A 16,819-nucleotide genomic window follows, 5' to 3' on the forward strand; every position below is an offset into this window, starting at 1 on the left:
GATCCCTCATCAGACAAACCGGAGGGAGCACAGGGTTGGACATCTGTGCCTCCGCCAAATCAGTACTAACTCCAGAGATGGAAGTTCAAATCATTCCCACAGGGGTAAAAGGACTTCTTCCCAAAGGAACAGTAGGCCTATTATTGGGACGCAGCTCTTCTACTCTAAAAGGACTTTGATAAGTCCTGGGATAATTGATCCTGATTATGAAGGTGAAATAAAAACTATAGCCAGTTCTCCAAAGGGTATATCAATAATTTCACCAGGAGATAGAATAGCACAGTTACTAATAATACCAAGCCTACATGATAAATTTTTCAGTCATGCTGTAGAAAGAGGTTCCAAGGGATTAGGCTCCACAGGTGTAGATTGGGCTATGCTTTCTTTAAATTTAGATTCTCGCCTCATGCTAAAACTAAATATTCAAGGACATGAATTTAATGGGCTACTGGATACAGGTGCAGACCTTAGCATTATCTCTTGTCAAGAATGGCCAAAACATTGGCCATTACAACAAGCCACTCAAACGCTTCGAGGCCTAGGAGTGGCGACTAATACCAATAGAAGTGCAATGGTATTAGATTGGAAGGATCCTGAAGGATGTGAAGGAACTATACAGCCATATGTATTGGATCATCTTCCCGTAAATTTATGGGGACGAGATGTCCTAGATCAATTAGGTTTGACATTAACAAATAATATCAATCAAAATGCACCCACTATTATGGCTAAACAAGGTTTTAGGAAAGGAAAAAGATTAGAAAAACAAGAAGGTATAGCAGCACCAAGACAAATAGATCAAGGAACAGACAGACATGGGTTGGATTTTCACAAAGGGCCACTGAGACAATAAAAATTACATGGAAATCAGAAAGACCAGTATGGGTTCCTCAGTGGCCCTTGACTAAAGAAAAGATACAAGTAGCCCATGATCTGGTCAAACAACAATTAGCGGAAGGACATATACAACCTTCTGTATCTCCCCATAATACTCCCATTTTTTGTCATCAAAAAGAAATCTGGTAAATGGAGATTATTGCAAGATTTAAGAGCCATTAATAATGAAATGGTCATTATGGGACCTGCTCAATTGGGGATTCCTCAATTGTCTGCTTTGCCAAAAACTTGGTATGTTTTAGTTATAGATATTAAAGATTGTTTTTTTTCAATTCCAATTCATCCTGAAGATAGTCCACGTTTTGCATTTACTATCCCTGCACTAAATCATGAAGGTCCTGATCAGAGATATGAATGGAAAGTACTCCCTCAAGGGATGGCTAACAGCCCAACTATGTGTCAAATTTATGTTAACAAAGTAATCCAGCCACTTAGAAATCAAAATCCTGAACTACAAATATTTCATTATATGGATGATGTATTATTAGCACACAAAGCTAAAAACACGTTGCTAGAATGTTATGCCACACTTACAAACTTATTAAAAAATTATAATCTAGATATAGCAATAGATAAAGTACAATTAAATTTTCCAATTAATTATTTAGGAGTTCTATTATCCTCAACCATGGTCCGTCCACCAAAAATTCAAATATGAGTAGATCAACTCAAATCACTTAATGACTTTCAAAAGTTATTAGGAGACATAAATTGGATAAGGCCTTATCGAGGCATACCAACAGGAGAGTTGGGACCTTTATTTGATATCCTAAAAGGTCCATCAGATCCAAATTCACCCCGAATGTTAATGCCTGAAGCAAGAAAGGCATTAAAAATCATTGAAACATATATGGAAAATATGCATTTGGATAGAATTGATATGTTTGCCTTTATTATTTATTGTACTACCAACAAAATTTATTCCTACAGGAGTATTTTTGGCAAAAAGGTCCATTATTATGGATACATTTATCTTATTCTCCTAACACTATTCTTACTAGGTATCCTGAGGCTGTAGGACAATTAATACTCAAAGGAATAAAAGCAGCAAAGGGAGTGTTTGGAATTTCTCCCAATAAAATTATTACTCCATATACTATGAATCAAATTGATGAATTAGCTAATGAGTTAAATACTTGGGCAATAATCATTTGCAAATCTAATGTTTCATTTGATAACCACTTACCATCTAATCCTTTATTGTCTTTTTGGTCATTGCATCCTGTAATTTTTCCAAAAATGACAAGAAAAACACCTATCATGAATGCTCCAAATATATTCACTGATGGGTCAAATAATGGTACAGCAGCAATAGTTACACCTGATCAAACTTTTACATTTTTAGTACCCAAACAATCAGCTCAAAAGGTAGAGCTTAATATCGTATTACAAACTTTTGTGATGTTTAAAGATTCGGTATTTAATTTATTTTCTGATAGTCAGTATATAGTTAAATGCTATAATATCCCTTGAAGATGCTGGTAGGATTTCCCCTTCTTCTACTGTTTTCTCTTTGTTTTCCACTATACAAAGTCTAATCTGGGACAGAAAAGATCCATTCTTTATAGGACATATCAGGGCACATACAGGATTGCCTGGAGCCCTTAGTATGGGCAATGATTTAGCAGATAAAACTACACATGACATACATATTTTCTCTACACTAGAAGAAGCTATAAATTTTCATAAAAGATTCCATGTCAATGCTAATACTTTACAAAAGCATTTTAAAATAACTAAGGAACAAGATAGACAAATAATAAAACAATGTCAAAATTGTGTGACCTTTTTACCACAAGTTAATCTTGGAGTCAATCCTAGAGGATTGATACCTAATCATATTTGGCAGATGGACCTATCACACTTGCCAGAATTTGGAAAATTAAAATATTTGCATGTTACAGTTGATACTTCTTCTGGATTTTTGATGGGCTCCCTTCATGCCGGAGAAAAAACTAAAGATGTTATAGCTCATTGCTTACAAAATTTTGCCACTGTGGGCATTCCAAAACAGTTAAAAACAGATAATGCCCCTGGTTATACGTCTACTTCTTTTAAACAATTTTGCTCATCATTTGGCATTACTCATATAACAGGAATCCCATACAATTCCACAGGGACAAGGCATAGTTGAAAGAGCTCATCAAACTATTAAAATGTACTTATTAAAGCAAAAAGACGGAATTGGGAAGGGGTATATATTCCCCAAAGATAAACTTAAAATAACCCTTTTTACTCTAAACTTTTAAAATTTGGATTCATCAGGACTTAGTGCTGCAGAAAGGCATATGTGTCCAAAAAATGTACATAAGCCCAAGGTACTTTTGAAAGATATTCTAACAGGACAATGGAAAGGTCCTGACCCAGTAATTGTCTGGAGTCGGGGGTCTGTTTGTGTGTTTTCTCAGGAAGAACAACAGCCGATTTGGATTCCAGAGAGATTAACCAAGGTTCTGACCTAGTAATTGTCTGGAGTCGGGGGCCTGTTTATGTGTTTCCACAGGAAGAACAGTAGCCGATTTGGATTCCGGAGAGATTAACTAAAATCCTGACCCAGTGATTGTCTGGAGTCGGGGGTCTGTTTGTGTGTTTCCACAGGGAGAACAGCAGCCAATTTGGATTCCAGAGAGATTAACTAAAGCGATTTCTATAGACCAAAAAGAAGATGATTTAGCTCAAATCCATAATAGCTGATATCCAAAACTCCAATTTGGCTATCCTTACATCTGCGACAGAACCAGGATGCCTTTTTCAATATCTATTTTATTATTGCCCTTTCCCATATCATGAAGTTCTATTTTGTTTTTTTTGAGCTCATACTGACCTAGGTTAATATTTTGCTGATCAGTTCTATTTTTTTTTTTTGACTATAGAGTTTTTAAACATTGCAATAGAGATTTTACCTTTAAAAAGTTATAAGGCCTTTACTATTATGTTATGTGTTGTATGTATTATATTATGTGTGCACACTTGTGTTTTGTGTTATACGTTTGAACGTAAATATGTCCATATATCATATATGATGAGCACTCATGAAAAAAATGGATGCAAATATTTTTTTATTCACGTGATTTATTTATTTATTTATTTATTTTTAAAATTTTTTTTAAAGAAAGAGTGAGAAAGGAGAGAGAGAGAATTTTTTTTAATATTTATTTTTTAGTTCTCGGCGGACACAACATCTTTGTTGGTATGTGGTGCTGAGGATCGAACCCAGGCCGCACGCATGCCAGGCAAGTGTGCTACCAATTGAGCCACATCCCCAGGCCTATTCACGTGATTTAAATGGTTTAAATTGGGTAAATAACTGTTAAGAATTGTTTTAATATGTAAACAAAAAAGGAAGTTAACAGATCTGTTTGTTTACTTTCACCTTTCCTTTTCATTATATTTAATAATTCTCTTCAAGATAATGTAAATTGTTAAGAAAATTGTTTTCTTTTAGTGCCTTCTGGAATGTTACATAATTTTTTCTTTAGCCATTATTGCCAGAATTCCTATCTTCATCCTAGTGCCAGTGAAGACAAAGATAAAACTAATCTACAGCTTCTGCAATAGCCATCACTGAACTGCTTGCAGAACTTGCCTAGACTATGTGTCACTTGTATGCATTGTGAACTCACTTGTATGCATTGTGAACTATCTGTTAGTGCATCAACTTGTGGTAGTGTTGGGGTATTTTTGCTGATGGTGTCATTGGTGGTACAATTTTTCCAACAAGAGGCGTCAATTGGCTTGGTGTATCTTCCTCCTTTCTGCTTGTCATGATCATTCAGCTAAAATTTGGGGGCCAACAGAGGTGAGGCAAAAAACCTCACCCCCCCGCTGGTACAAAGACCTCTCCACAGGTGTGGCTGTATACTGGACCGGTAGTCAATGATGGGTAAGATCCAATTACAATGGTACCAACCTAAGACAGGAGGCTGACGCCCTGAGGTCAGCTCATCCGAAGACGGGTAAGGACTATATGTAGTATTGGACAACCTAAGGCAGGCAGGGTCCCTAAGCCACATACTTGTTGTTTAAACAGAGAGGGGGAGATGTTGAGAGCCACAGCCAAAGGGGCCCCAGCAAACTTCCAGCTGCCAGCAAACTTCCAGCTGCAGGCTGATGATTGGCTCACAGCGGCCCCAGCAACATCTAGCTGATTGACTCCTCTGCGGTGATGTTCATTGGGCTGTTTCCCTGCCCTTCAGACTGCCAGCTGATGATTGGCTCACAGTGGCCCCAGCAACATCTAGCTGATTGGTTCCTCCACGGAGCTGCTCATTGGGGGACTTCTTTGGCTCCGCCCACGCAACCCAGCCAATCGGCCTCAAGAGCAGGAGGATTGTGGGAGGTTGAGAGGCTGGTGTGGGGGTGAGAGGCTTGTGGAAGCCGGTGATGGCAGTTGGGCTCTGAGGGTTTTTTCCCTGAGGAGCTGTTTTGTTTGGCGTTTGTAGTTCTAAAAATAAAGTTAGTTTCTTTTGACAAGTGGCTCCTGAATTGTGCCTAGCCAGACTTCGGCACGTCCCTCTAATTTTCACTTTAAAACTAGAAAAAGGGGGATGACAGGATTCGTCGGGGTGCTTTTCTGCCCAGGTATCTAGTATGAATGAGCTGGCACTGGGGTGGGCAGCAGAGTCTCAGTCCTCTCCTCCCACTCCAAATCCCCCTCCAGGGAAACCCCTGTGTCTCAGCTGTTGTGCTGCCCTTGCTGCCAGAGGACAGCCCCACCTCAACCCCAAGCCCTCTGTGGCTGTCCTGGCATGGGAAAGCTGGTCATAGCAGGGCTACCTGACATCTGTCTGGGTCTCACCTTCCTACTCGATTCTTTGAAGAAGCCAGAGTCCAAAGCTGTATGCACCCAAGCAGCCAGGAAGAAGATCTGGGGCAGAGTTGGGTCCACTTCTCACCATATTTCTTGTTCTGGGTCCCAAGGGCGGATGAATCATGAGGATGAGGGACTTAGGCCTGGGATTGTCACTGTCCTGGAAATGAGTTTTTGAGAGGTCTGTGCAGGACCCCAGATCACATCTGCAACCCACGTGGCCTGGGACTTGATCCCCAGTTCAAGACCTGTGTGTGTCCCTCCCCTTGGAGGAGTCTGTAAACAAGTTAGGATAGTGCCTGGCATTTTGCCAGGGGGAGTGGTTTGTGAGGTGGCACCAGGGAGCCATTAAGAGTGGAGATTTCTTATTGGTTGACTGCTGTATCTAGTTTATGTTAATTAAGATAAGCTGTGTGGAATGTATAAATACCTCTGTTAAATACCTCTGTTGTCCTACAATAAAAGGCTCCCACTCCTGCTGTATCAATCTACACAAGTTGCTCATCACCCCCCACCCCCCCCACCTCCCCCACCCCCATTATTTTGTTGCAGCTCGACTATGGCAGCATCCTCCAGAACTCAGCCTTCACATGGGAGGAAAATGACATGTCTGTCATTCTGTCATTGCTTCCCCACTCATTGTCCTCATGACACCCGACTCTTCTGTTAAACATGAGGTCCTCTTTCAGGTGCCAAATCAGCTTGCATTTTCAGCTGACCCTGGAATGGTTCATATAGGTAAGAATGTGAAAGGAGCAGACAGGTTGCCTTTACGTCCCAGGGAGGCTACAAGGTTGGATCACCTAACATTGTGTGGACTCTACAGGCTTTTGTGTCTCCTGGACTGTGTTTTGGGTTTCTTCAACAGCAAACCCAAACAAACCCAGAATAACCAAATTCTAAACTCTAATTGACTTCAAACTAAGAACTTTCCATCTCATTAATGAAATATTTTGCTTTGTGCCAGGTGTGGTGGTGATGCCTTAATCCTAGCCTCTAGGGAGGCTGAGGCAGGAGGATCAAGAGTGTACAGGCAGCCCCAGCAAACTCAATATGCTAAGCTACTCAGAGAGACCCTGGCTCTAAATAAAATACAAAATGAGGCTGAGGATGTGACTCACTGAGTGCACCTGAGTTCAATCCCTGGCACCCCCATCTCCCCCTGCAAAAAAAGCCAACTGTTTCTTCTGATTGGCAGAATCCCAGTCTCTGGGACAGTAGTCATTGTGCTGCTCTTTTGCTAGCAAATCCATTTTTTCCCCTGTAATCTCACAGCTGCGCTCTCATTATTGAATTGGCATTGGGAAAGAAGACGGAGCATTCAGGAACTCCTTAACCTCATGTGTCCATGTCTCACAGCTGTTATTTCTCAATAAATTGTGGTTTTGAAACATTTTGCCTGATGTTGGGGAGGTAGTATAGTAGAGCTCACTCATGGTGTCTGTTTTCATGGTGTAGGACTCACATCCTATTATTTTCTTTATTTAAATTTTTAAAAATGTGTTATTTTTAAAGAGAGAGAGAAAGAGAATTTCAACATTTATTTTTTTTTAGTTTTCAGCAGACACAACACCTTTGTTTGTATGTGGTGCTGAGGATCGAAACCCAGTCCACACACATGCCAGGAGAGTGCGCTACCACTTGAGCCACATCCCCAGCCCTTATCTTATTTTCAGACTCTTTATCCATTTGTACCCCAGCAGTAACCCCTGCACATAGCACAGAATTGGAACTTGTTTTCATTCTGACTGCTGAACTCTACCTTAGGATAGGATTGTCCAGTCAATTGCCATATAATGTCACTGTTGATGTAGTTTGATTTATGTCTGCCCTTTTACACTCTTTCATTTTCTTATGTCTTTTTTTCCCTGTGTTCCTCTTCAGGGTGTTATTTATTTTAACTGGCCATTGAGCCCAGTGGTGCTGTAACACTGAACTACATTCCCTGCCTCTTTGAAGTTGTATTTTGAGAGGGTGCAGCTACGTTTCAGAGGCTGGCCTAGAATTTTTGACCTCCCCTGGCATGGTTTGCACCACCATCCCAGGATACTGCTCTAGTTTTGTTTTGTTGTTGTAGTTGTTGTTTTCTAAGAAAGAATGCATTCAATCATTTTTTTCAGTTTTTTAATGTATTGGCCTGGAGATATGGTTAAGTGTGAGAAATTTGCTCCCTTGGCCAAACCCAAAGATGGCCTTGTTAGAGACCTGGCACTGTAAAACCACAACACAAGGAAAAGACCACAGCCTCCGATTTGTATGAAATTAAAGCAAACTTATATTTATGTTCCCAGGAGCTGGCCATGTCTGTCTCTCCCCAACCCCAGGCTAAAGATACCCCAGCTCTCTAGGAACACAATTTTATAGCACAAAAGTTGTAAAATGGGATGTCTTGAGAACTTACAGATCACAGGATTGGACAAGCCTAATACAAAGGCAGATACAAATTTAATAATCAACATGGCTTAACATTTCAAGGTAGAGAATAAATTCAGATCTCAACCTCAGAATATATGATGTGCCACTGAGGTTTCACAGAGATTTGGTATTTGGTCAGTGGGAGGCAGTCTTTATTAAGAACCACAAAGGTTCTAGAGAGGATTGTTATCTGGTCACGGAAAGCCAGGCATAGGTGAGTAGAAGCCCTGGGTAGGGATTCCAAACAAGTTTAGAAATTGCAGCATAGTAAAACAGAAATTAACTTTTCCTGAGTTGATGATGAGATGGCTCCTAATCTTAAAATGGAATTAGGCTGGGGTCATCAGAGTTTTATTCTCAAATTTATCACATTTATGCTCCCACCCACGTTATTTGTACCACAATAAAAAGGGGGCTGGGAGTGTTCCTCAGGATTACTATGCTCCTGCCATGGATTCAATGCCCAGCCCAGAGGGTGAAAAAAAAGCACCTGGGGTTGTGTCCTCAGTCTTCAAAAGGTATGTGGCCACTATTCCACATTTGTGAAAATATGACTGTGCATTTGTTATCCCCCCCCACCCCGACATTGTCCATGTGTGATATTCCTAGGTAGTGTAAGGGTCTGGCGGAACGTCGGAGAAAGAGACCACACAAGAGACTGGCTCCATGCAATTGGCAAAAGGGGATTTATTGGGGATCCATTCCAGCGCGCTGAGACTCTGTGCCCACTCAAGAAGGGAGAGCAGCCCAGAGCCCAGAGCAAAGGTCAAGCAGAGCTTAAGTACACTTTTTGGGGAGGGCAGGGGGCTTTGCATACATCAGAACAAATCATCATGAGGCACGGGAAAATTGAACAACAACTCTGAGACGTGATTGGCACATTCATTGGCAGAAACAGGTCGGGCGGAGGTGATTGGTCATTCCTAAGTGGGGTACACATTCAAACTGATTGGTTCGGGCCCTGTGACAAACTGCACAGGGCCCTAGGCTAAATGGCCAGTAGGGCGTTGTCTTAACTATCTCAGGAATCTGGGTGTAACAGAGGAACTCAATAATACCTAATTTTAATTCAAGCCTTCCAGCTTAGAAACTTTACCCTTTCAGTAGAATGACTTTGGGCCAGTGTGCAGGATGTGAAAGACTTCACCAAGTCCAACTTAAGAGAAAAGAATAGAATTGTATTTACTTTCCAGGAAGGGGTAGATACTGAAGCCAGAAATAGACAGGCAGTCCTTACAGATACGTAAATGGAATCAGGCCAGATCAAGGAGGCCAATTTTGAGTGAGTCTGGCAAGTTGGAGACTGTCCCTGAGGGATTAAAATGTAAATTTCTTCAGTCTTTCCTCCACTCTGATGAAGAACCTGCCCTTGTTCCAACCTGTGGCCAAGGTAGCCTCTCCAGGAATTTCCCCCTCCCTACAGGGAGCTATAAGGTTGTTCCTGTGTCCTTGTCTACTCCACCCTGCCCTTGCCCCTTCAGCCCACCTGTTTCTCACCTTTGAGCCAACCCACAGAGCACTCCTGGGCCCAATCAAGTATGCAGGAAGGAGAAAGATAAGCAGAAAAGTAATGGAGAACCAAGAAACCCCAGGACTCATTAAAAGACAAAACACCTGGCTTCTGGGGATACCAGGGTACCAGCTGTGGCCTCCTTCTCCCTTGTGGGAAAAGTCTATGTTACTTCTTTTTAATAAACCTCCCCAGTACCCAGTGGTATCAATGCCACAGGCCATATGTGCCCCAAGTGGGGTTTCATATGCAGGCTTTATGGGCCCAGCTGAGCAGGGTTATTGTTTCTTTCTGGTTTAACTATCAGTTGAAACCCAGGAAGTGAGAGCCCTGGGTCAGCAGCTAGGGATTTGGTGCTTACCAGGCAGGAGCAGGTGGGCTTGTGGCTTTTCTTCAAAATGTTGGTGCCTCTGAACCACTGACATGGAACGAACGCAAGGAAGGGGGGCCCTTCCTGAGAGGTCAGTTCAGGTCAGCCTGTGCAGTGGGGTGAAGTGTGTTGAGGGGGCATGTGACCATGAGCTCACAGACATTTAAAGAGACCCATAGATTCCTGAAACCACAGATGACACCAAACTTACATACAGTGTGCCCTCTACACACATGCCTTTGACTGACTGCCCTTTCTATAAAACCTGAGAGTCCTAGACAGCCCTGAAGAGACAGCTAAGGACATGGTGCCCTGGTCTTCCTGGTGTAGCTTCACTGATCAAAGTTCCTTTTCTGCTTTTCATCATGACCTTTTCTGTTTGGATTTGGGGTAAAAAGATGACCTGATGGGTGGGGTCACCAGAGTCAGGTCGCTTCCTACAACTCCCCTAATAGTGGAAATTAGACAATGGACATTAAGCACAAAGCAGCCATTTTATTTCCAGTGCACATTGCTGCCTTGGAGGATCCACTCCCCTTTCCGTTTTCTCCTGTTCTGCTGGGGACAGAGCACTGGGCCAAATCACCAACACCAATTGCTTACTTCCTTAGCTCAGGCTATCTCCTGAAATGATCAGGGGGCAGAAGGTGTTGAGAATTACAGAAATAATTGTCAAACTGTTTTTATTTTTAGATATTGAAGCCAGATTTAAAGTTAGGAAGTCAGTGTAGTTAGGTAAATCGGGTCTAACATCCAGTGAAATCTAAAATGGAGGCCATGCTGGGAATGACTCAGGGAAAACACAGGACAACTCATGGAATGTGAATGAAGTCCCGAAAAGGCCCTAGGCCAAAGTCCACCTGGAAGAAGTATTAACCAACAGCCCCAACAGATTTGGAGATAGCCCATCCCAGAGAAGTGATAATCCCATCCCAAAAGGTGATAATTATGTCCACCTGTGTCCCACCCCTCGGGCCCTCCAACCTACATTCCATCATCAAAACTATAAAAAGAGGAACACATTTGCCTGATAACTGGATTCCACCTCCTGGGTTCCCTTCTTCCTCTGGGAGAAGTCTTTTCTGCTGTCCTTTAATAAACTCCTATCTCTACTCTGACCTTGCCTCGACGTGCTTCTTTGGTGTTATTCTTCAACATCGGGGAAGCAAGGGCTCGTCACCGGTCAACAGCGGTAACAATATCACACATGTGTGATATATGTGCCATTTTTAAATATTGTTTCAAAAATTTTGAGACTGTCTTGCTAAGTTGTCTGAGGTCACACCAGGTGATACTATATATGTATATAGGTATCTTTTTCTTTGAGGTTCTATGGAATAATCCCTGTGGGGCTCCACCTCTGAGCTACATCCCCAACCCTCTTTCTTTCTTTCTTTCTTTATTTATTTTTAGCTAGGATCTCCCTGGCAGGTCCTAAATAAGGGTTAATGAAGTAGCTCCCAGTACAACAGGGAGTAGCTAGTCAAACCACCCTAGGCTGTTCCTGCCCAAATCTCAGCTCCCAGCCCCACCAGTACCCCAGTTTCCCACCCTTTGGCCTTCCCAACTACAGCCCCCATCGTGTGCACAATAAAGAGAAATAAAGGACAGGAATGTGGAGGACAAAAGACAACTTTAGGTATAAAAGGGAGAAGATCTCCCTTTTCCAGGGATTCCTACCTTCAGATCCCCTTCTTCCTGGGGGTGGGGGTGAATCTTTTCTGCTCTCCCTTAATTGAGCCTTCCACTTTCCACTCTCCACGTGCTTCTCTGTGTTATACTTCAGCATTTGGGGAAGCAAGGACCCGTCACAGTAAACACAGGTTAACAGTGTAGATCCTGACCTGAACCTTGGGCTCCTCCTGCCTCAACCTCCTTAAGTAACTTTTTTTAAATTGCTCTTTTTTTCTGTGGTGGAGTTCACACCCAGGGCATCACCCATGCTGGGAAAGCAGTCTCCCAGAGCCATAGCTCAATCCCATCCTCACCAAGTTCCAAGCAAAGGCTTCTAACTGGGATTTTTTTCCAGCCCAGCAAAGGCACCCCACCTGAAAAGGACTGGGACCAAGGATCTGTCACTCTAGGGAGTTTTAGGAAGTGATTGGATAACATTAGCTGTCAGTCATAAGGCAGAGGAGTTCCTGGAGGAGGCCCATTACGGATGCTGGGGTCGAGCTGTCCAATCACGTTCCTGAACAGAGCGGAAGGGCGGGCTTTTGCAATCTCGCGGGCTTTTTCTTTCTCATCAACTCAGCTCCTCCCTTTCCGCCCCCATGTGCTCTACTCAAAAGGCCAAGGTGACTCTGAGCATCCTGTGTCCCCGAGATCTCTGGTGCCTGGAAGTTCCTGGAGAGAACACCAGGTCCCCAAGGAAGACAAAAATGGTGGGTATGTGACCAGGGCTGAAGGTACGCGGTGGTCAGCACCTGCCTTGGGGCCCCGCAAACGGGTGAGCTGCAGAGCGTGGGGAATCGCTTCTGGAGGTTGCCCTGGGTCTCTGTGTCCTAGTCCTGGCGGTTGGGCTGGATGGTACAACCTTGAAGTCACCTCCTGGCGGCTGACCCTAAGCCTCCGTCCACTTGTCCCGCGGGGTGAGCTGGGTGCTGGGTGCCAGAGGTTGGTGCAGAGGGTCCAGCCTCATCCTCCATGGCGGATGGCCCTGCGCTTCTGCTCTCTGGGCCTGAGGGCTGGGCTGGTCCCTAAGGTCAGCTGTGGAGCATGAGGTCCAGTTCCACTGGCAGGTGCCCTTGGGCCCTGTCCCTTGGCTTCCATTGTGGAACAGTGGCTCAGGTCCCTGGCTTCCCCTCCCCTCCCTGCTGGTGGCCCGCCCCCACTCATCCAAACGTGTAGGAAGCAGGATCCCAAATCTTTTCCCTGTTCAGAGTCTCTGAAGGCTGCTGTAGGTCCTTCATTTGCAGTTGCCTGCTGCGTTCTAAAATGCCATCTTCCTCTCCACTTCCCATCACTCTCAAATGTCTGGTCTTCCTCCTAAGTTTCAAATGAACACAGTCTATTAATTTTCACTTTTCCTCTAATAATATATTGAAAGAATGTTTTGTTTTTGTAATGGGGATCAAAACTAGAGAAGCTTTATCAGTGAAATCCTCAGGCGTACCAACCCCCAATTAAAAAAAAAATAAATGAGATCCTATCTCAGTTGTTTTGGACACTGCCCTCCAACTTGTGACCCTCTTGCCTCAGCCTCCTGAGTCCATGGAATTACAGGCCTGTGTCACTGTCCCTGGCAAGAATAACACTTTTGTTTTGTTTCTGAATATCATACTTGAGGGGAAAGAATAGTCACTTGACACATCCTGTGTTCTGGTAAAATAGCTCCTCTAAATGAAATAAGGCAGTGGGTTATTGGTACTAGGGATATAGAATCTTGGTGTACATCCCCAGCCCTTTTTTGTTTCATTGTTTGTTTGTTTTTGGCAGAAGTTATTTATTCATTTTACTTGGTTTTTACTACTTATCTATGACAGTAAAATGCATTTTGACACATCATACATGAATAGTGTAACTTCTCTTTTTTTTCTGGTTGTACCTAATTCACACTGGTCATGTGGTCATATATACAAATAGGATAATAATGTCTGATTTATTTTCTTGCCCTTCACCTGCAGCTCTCTTAAATTTTATTTTCAGACAGGATCTGGCTTTGTTGTCCAGCCTCACCTGGAATATCTGATCCTCCTGCCTCAGCTTCTCAAGCTGTTGGAATTAAAGGCATTGGTCATCATACTTGAGGAAAATAGTTTATCTTGACCCAAATATTAATGACCATCCTCAGGAACATGGATTTAACTTATCCTGAATGATGTATGTGTCCTACTCTGGAAGAGATTACATTTTTTTTTTTAGATAACAGGGATTGAACCCAGGGGTACTGAAACACTGAGCCATATCCACAGCCTTTTTTATATTTTATTTTGAGACATGATCTCACTACAGTCCTTAGGGCCTCACAAAGTTGCTAAGACTGACTTTGAATTTTGCAGTTCTCTTGGCCCAGTCTCTCAAGCTGCTGGGATTACAGTTGTGCCCCACTGTGCTTGGCTGACAAGGTTTGTAAAAATGTTATGTATGAGTATATTAACTAATTGCATTGGTAGGATCATCAGATGGGTGTCTACAGTAAAAAAAAAGGGGGGGGAAATTTCTTCAGTTATTACATTGTTAGCTTTGGAAGATGGTGATTATATGTCAGGTAAGTTTGAGAAGTTTGTTTTGAGAATTTTGGACTAATACCGAAATTAAGGTAATTGGCTTTAAAGGGCTTAAGATTACCCAAGAGAATTTTTGCCATGCATCCAGAACCCCGTCTTACTACCCTCATGGTGTTCTAGTTCCCCAAAGTCAGGTGGTCTGAAGGTTCATTGATATAGAGCAAGTTCCTAGAGAACTTCATTTCACACCTGCAAATTTCCTGTGCTTCCCTTTTTATCTTTCTTAGGTATAGACAGCATATCAGATTTCTCAGGCACTTTTTCTTTGGATACCTTGCAGAGTCCTATGTCCCCAGCCACTATCCTTTTCTGGGTTGCTACCATGTGCCCACAGCTGTCCTGTGCCCTGCATGGTATAAGGAAATTTAGGCCCTGGGTCAGCTCCTCTTACACAACAGCCTAAGTTGTGAGGTACAGCCTCTTGGGGGCTCACCTGAGGTCTTGGGGCTAAGGAATCTCCTGGAACAAGCCTCATCTAGACAGCTAACTTCATGGGACCTTGTTTTCCCCAAGCCCTGTCCTCACTCCTTGGAGACAGGTGTTCAGTCAGCCTGTGGATGCTGGTGCTAAGGGGCCAGGTCACCAGTGATTCCTGACCCTTGCATTCTCTCACAGTGTGAAAGAGCAAAAGCTCACAGAGGATAAGATCTACACACCCCAGTGCAGTGCTGTGCAAACCTGAAAAGCCTCATAAGCTGGTGTCATGGTTCAGGTCTCCTGGGAGAGTGATCAAGGAGTGTTTCAGTGGGTATGACAAGGTGTGAGGATGTCCCAGCTGGCAGGGGGAACTTCCCTGCCTCTTGAGCCGGATATGTTTGCTCCCTCAGCACCAGCCATCTGTGGTTATCACTGTGAAATGATCGGCTCACTTATCTGAGGCCCAAGTTTATTTATTCAGAACCAAATATGATGAAATATTAGGAAAGAGGGAAGAAACAAGTGGATTTAAGAAGCCTAATTACATTTCTTTTTTTTAAGAGAGAGAGAGAATTTTTTAATATTTATTTTTTAGTTTTCGGCGGACACAACATCTTTGTATGTGTATGCTGAGGATCGAACCCGGGCCGAATGCATGCCAGGAGAGCGCGCTACCACTTGAGCCACATCCCCAGCCCACAAATTACATTTCGATTTGGTAAACATCCTAGTTTATGGCAAAGTGCAGAGCTGAACTTCTTGCTTCTCCAGAGGCTGAGGCAGGAGGATTTAAAGTTTGAGGACAGCTTTAACAACTTAGCCAGACCCTTTGCAACTTGGTGAGACTTCAAATACTGGGGATGTGGTTCAGTGGTCAACTGCCTCTGGGTTCAATCCAAGGTATCAAAAACAAAAAAAAATGTCCCTTATCCTTGGGCCACCCCTTTGGGAGCTGGACTGTTAGCTTATGAAATTTGGGAGTTACATGAATACTCTGTGTACTCTCACCGTGATCACAACAAGATTTTGACTGATCTGAAATATGGTGTCCTATTTCCATTATTAGAAATAGTTTTTTTTTTTTAAAGTTCACCAAGAAGCACAGCACAACTGTCCCTGGATTTCACAGATTTATTAAAATGCTCAGGGGGTTTTCAAAGAGTGTAGATCATGGGAAAGTTCAGTCTCCTTAATCTCCTTGGTAAGAAATTATATTGTCTTTGTATTAATTTCATTGTATTTTATGCCTCTCATTTTGTAACTTTCCTATTATAATAATTTTTTGTCATTCATATGATGTAGTTTAGTAGAGTTATATTGTGTGTGTGTGTGTGTGTGTGTGTGTGTGTGAATGAGAGTGTGTGTGTTTGTGTCCTGCTTCAGATTGAACCCAGGGTCTCATGCATGCTTGGCAAATGCTCTACTGTTGAGCTATTTCCCAGCCCAAGAACGTGGACAATTATTGATTTATTTACTTATGTATTAAGTGGTGGGATTTAAGCCAGGGACTTGCTCCTGCTTGTTGTCATTCAAAAAATACTTTCAAGTTGCTGAAAGCATTTTTTGATGGTGGGTGTGTGTTTCCCTAGGGATTAAACCCAGAGGCACTTGACCACTGATCACATCTCCAGCATTTTTTATTTTTATTTTTTAATTTATTTTAAATTTTGTTATAGTTTGAGATGGACAGAATACTTTAATTGTGTTGATTTTTTTGTGGCTCTAAGTTTCAAACCAAGTGCCTCAAACATGCTAGAAATGTGCTCTGTCACTGAGTGACAGCCTCTTTTCCTGATTGTAATTTTTGATGAAGACCAAGTCTGACTGTGTTCCTGATTGTTTTGCTCCATTGCTGAGGCTGGCTTCAGTCTTGTCATCTTCCTTCCCTGACTTTTCTAGTTGCAAAATTTAAAGTAGACTCCACCAAACCAGGAGTTATAATGACTTTTAAAGATAACTCACCCATTTCTCTCAAAATGGAAACAGTATTGAAAATCAGTTTCCTTGCTTTTCTTTATAGTTTTGAAATTTGCATATATAACTCTTCCTCTTTCCTTTACTCTTGCATTATTATGGAAAAGGTATTCAGTATGTAATATTGTTTCTTCTATATATATTTGTGAATCTTCCATGGTGTGGTAGTTGATTCATTTTTTATTGAATTTATTTTT

General features: G+C 42.5%; 1 protein-coding gene and 1 long non-coding RNA gene across 2 annotated transcripts in view; both read left to right on the forward strand.

The window, feature by feature from the left end:
* LOC144371944 (uncharacterized) overlaps window positions 1-16,819 on the forward strand; it is a 208,745-nt gene that overhangs the window by 46,608 nt on the left and 145,318 nt on the right. The gene's annotated exons all lie outside the window — the stretch shown is intronic.
* Window positions 4,213-16,819, forward strand: part of LOC144371953 (uncharacterized) — a 54,910-nt gene continuing 42,303 nt past the window's right edge. Inside the window, exon 1 of the long non-coding RNA XR_013432014.1 lies at window positions 4,213-12,386. This is a non-coding gene — a long non-coding RNA (uncharacterized LOC144371953). The remainder of the gene's footprint in view (window positions 12,387-16,819) is intronic.

Source organism: Ictidomys tridecemlineatus, chromosome Y (assembly GCF_052094955.1).
Source record: "Ictidomys tridecemlineatus isolate mIctTri1 chromosome Y, mIctTri1.hap1, whole genome shotgun sequence".
Lineage (NCBI taxonomy): Eukaryota > Metazoa > Chordata > Mammalia > Rodentia > Sciuridae > Ictidomys > Ictidomys tridecemlineatus.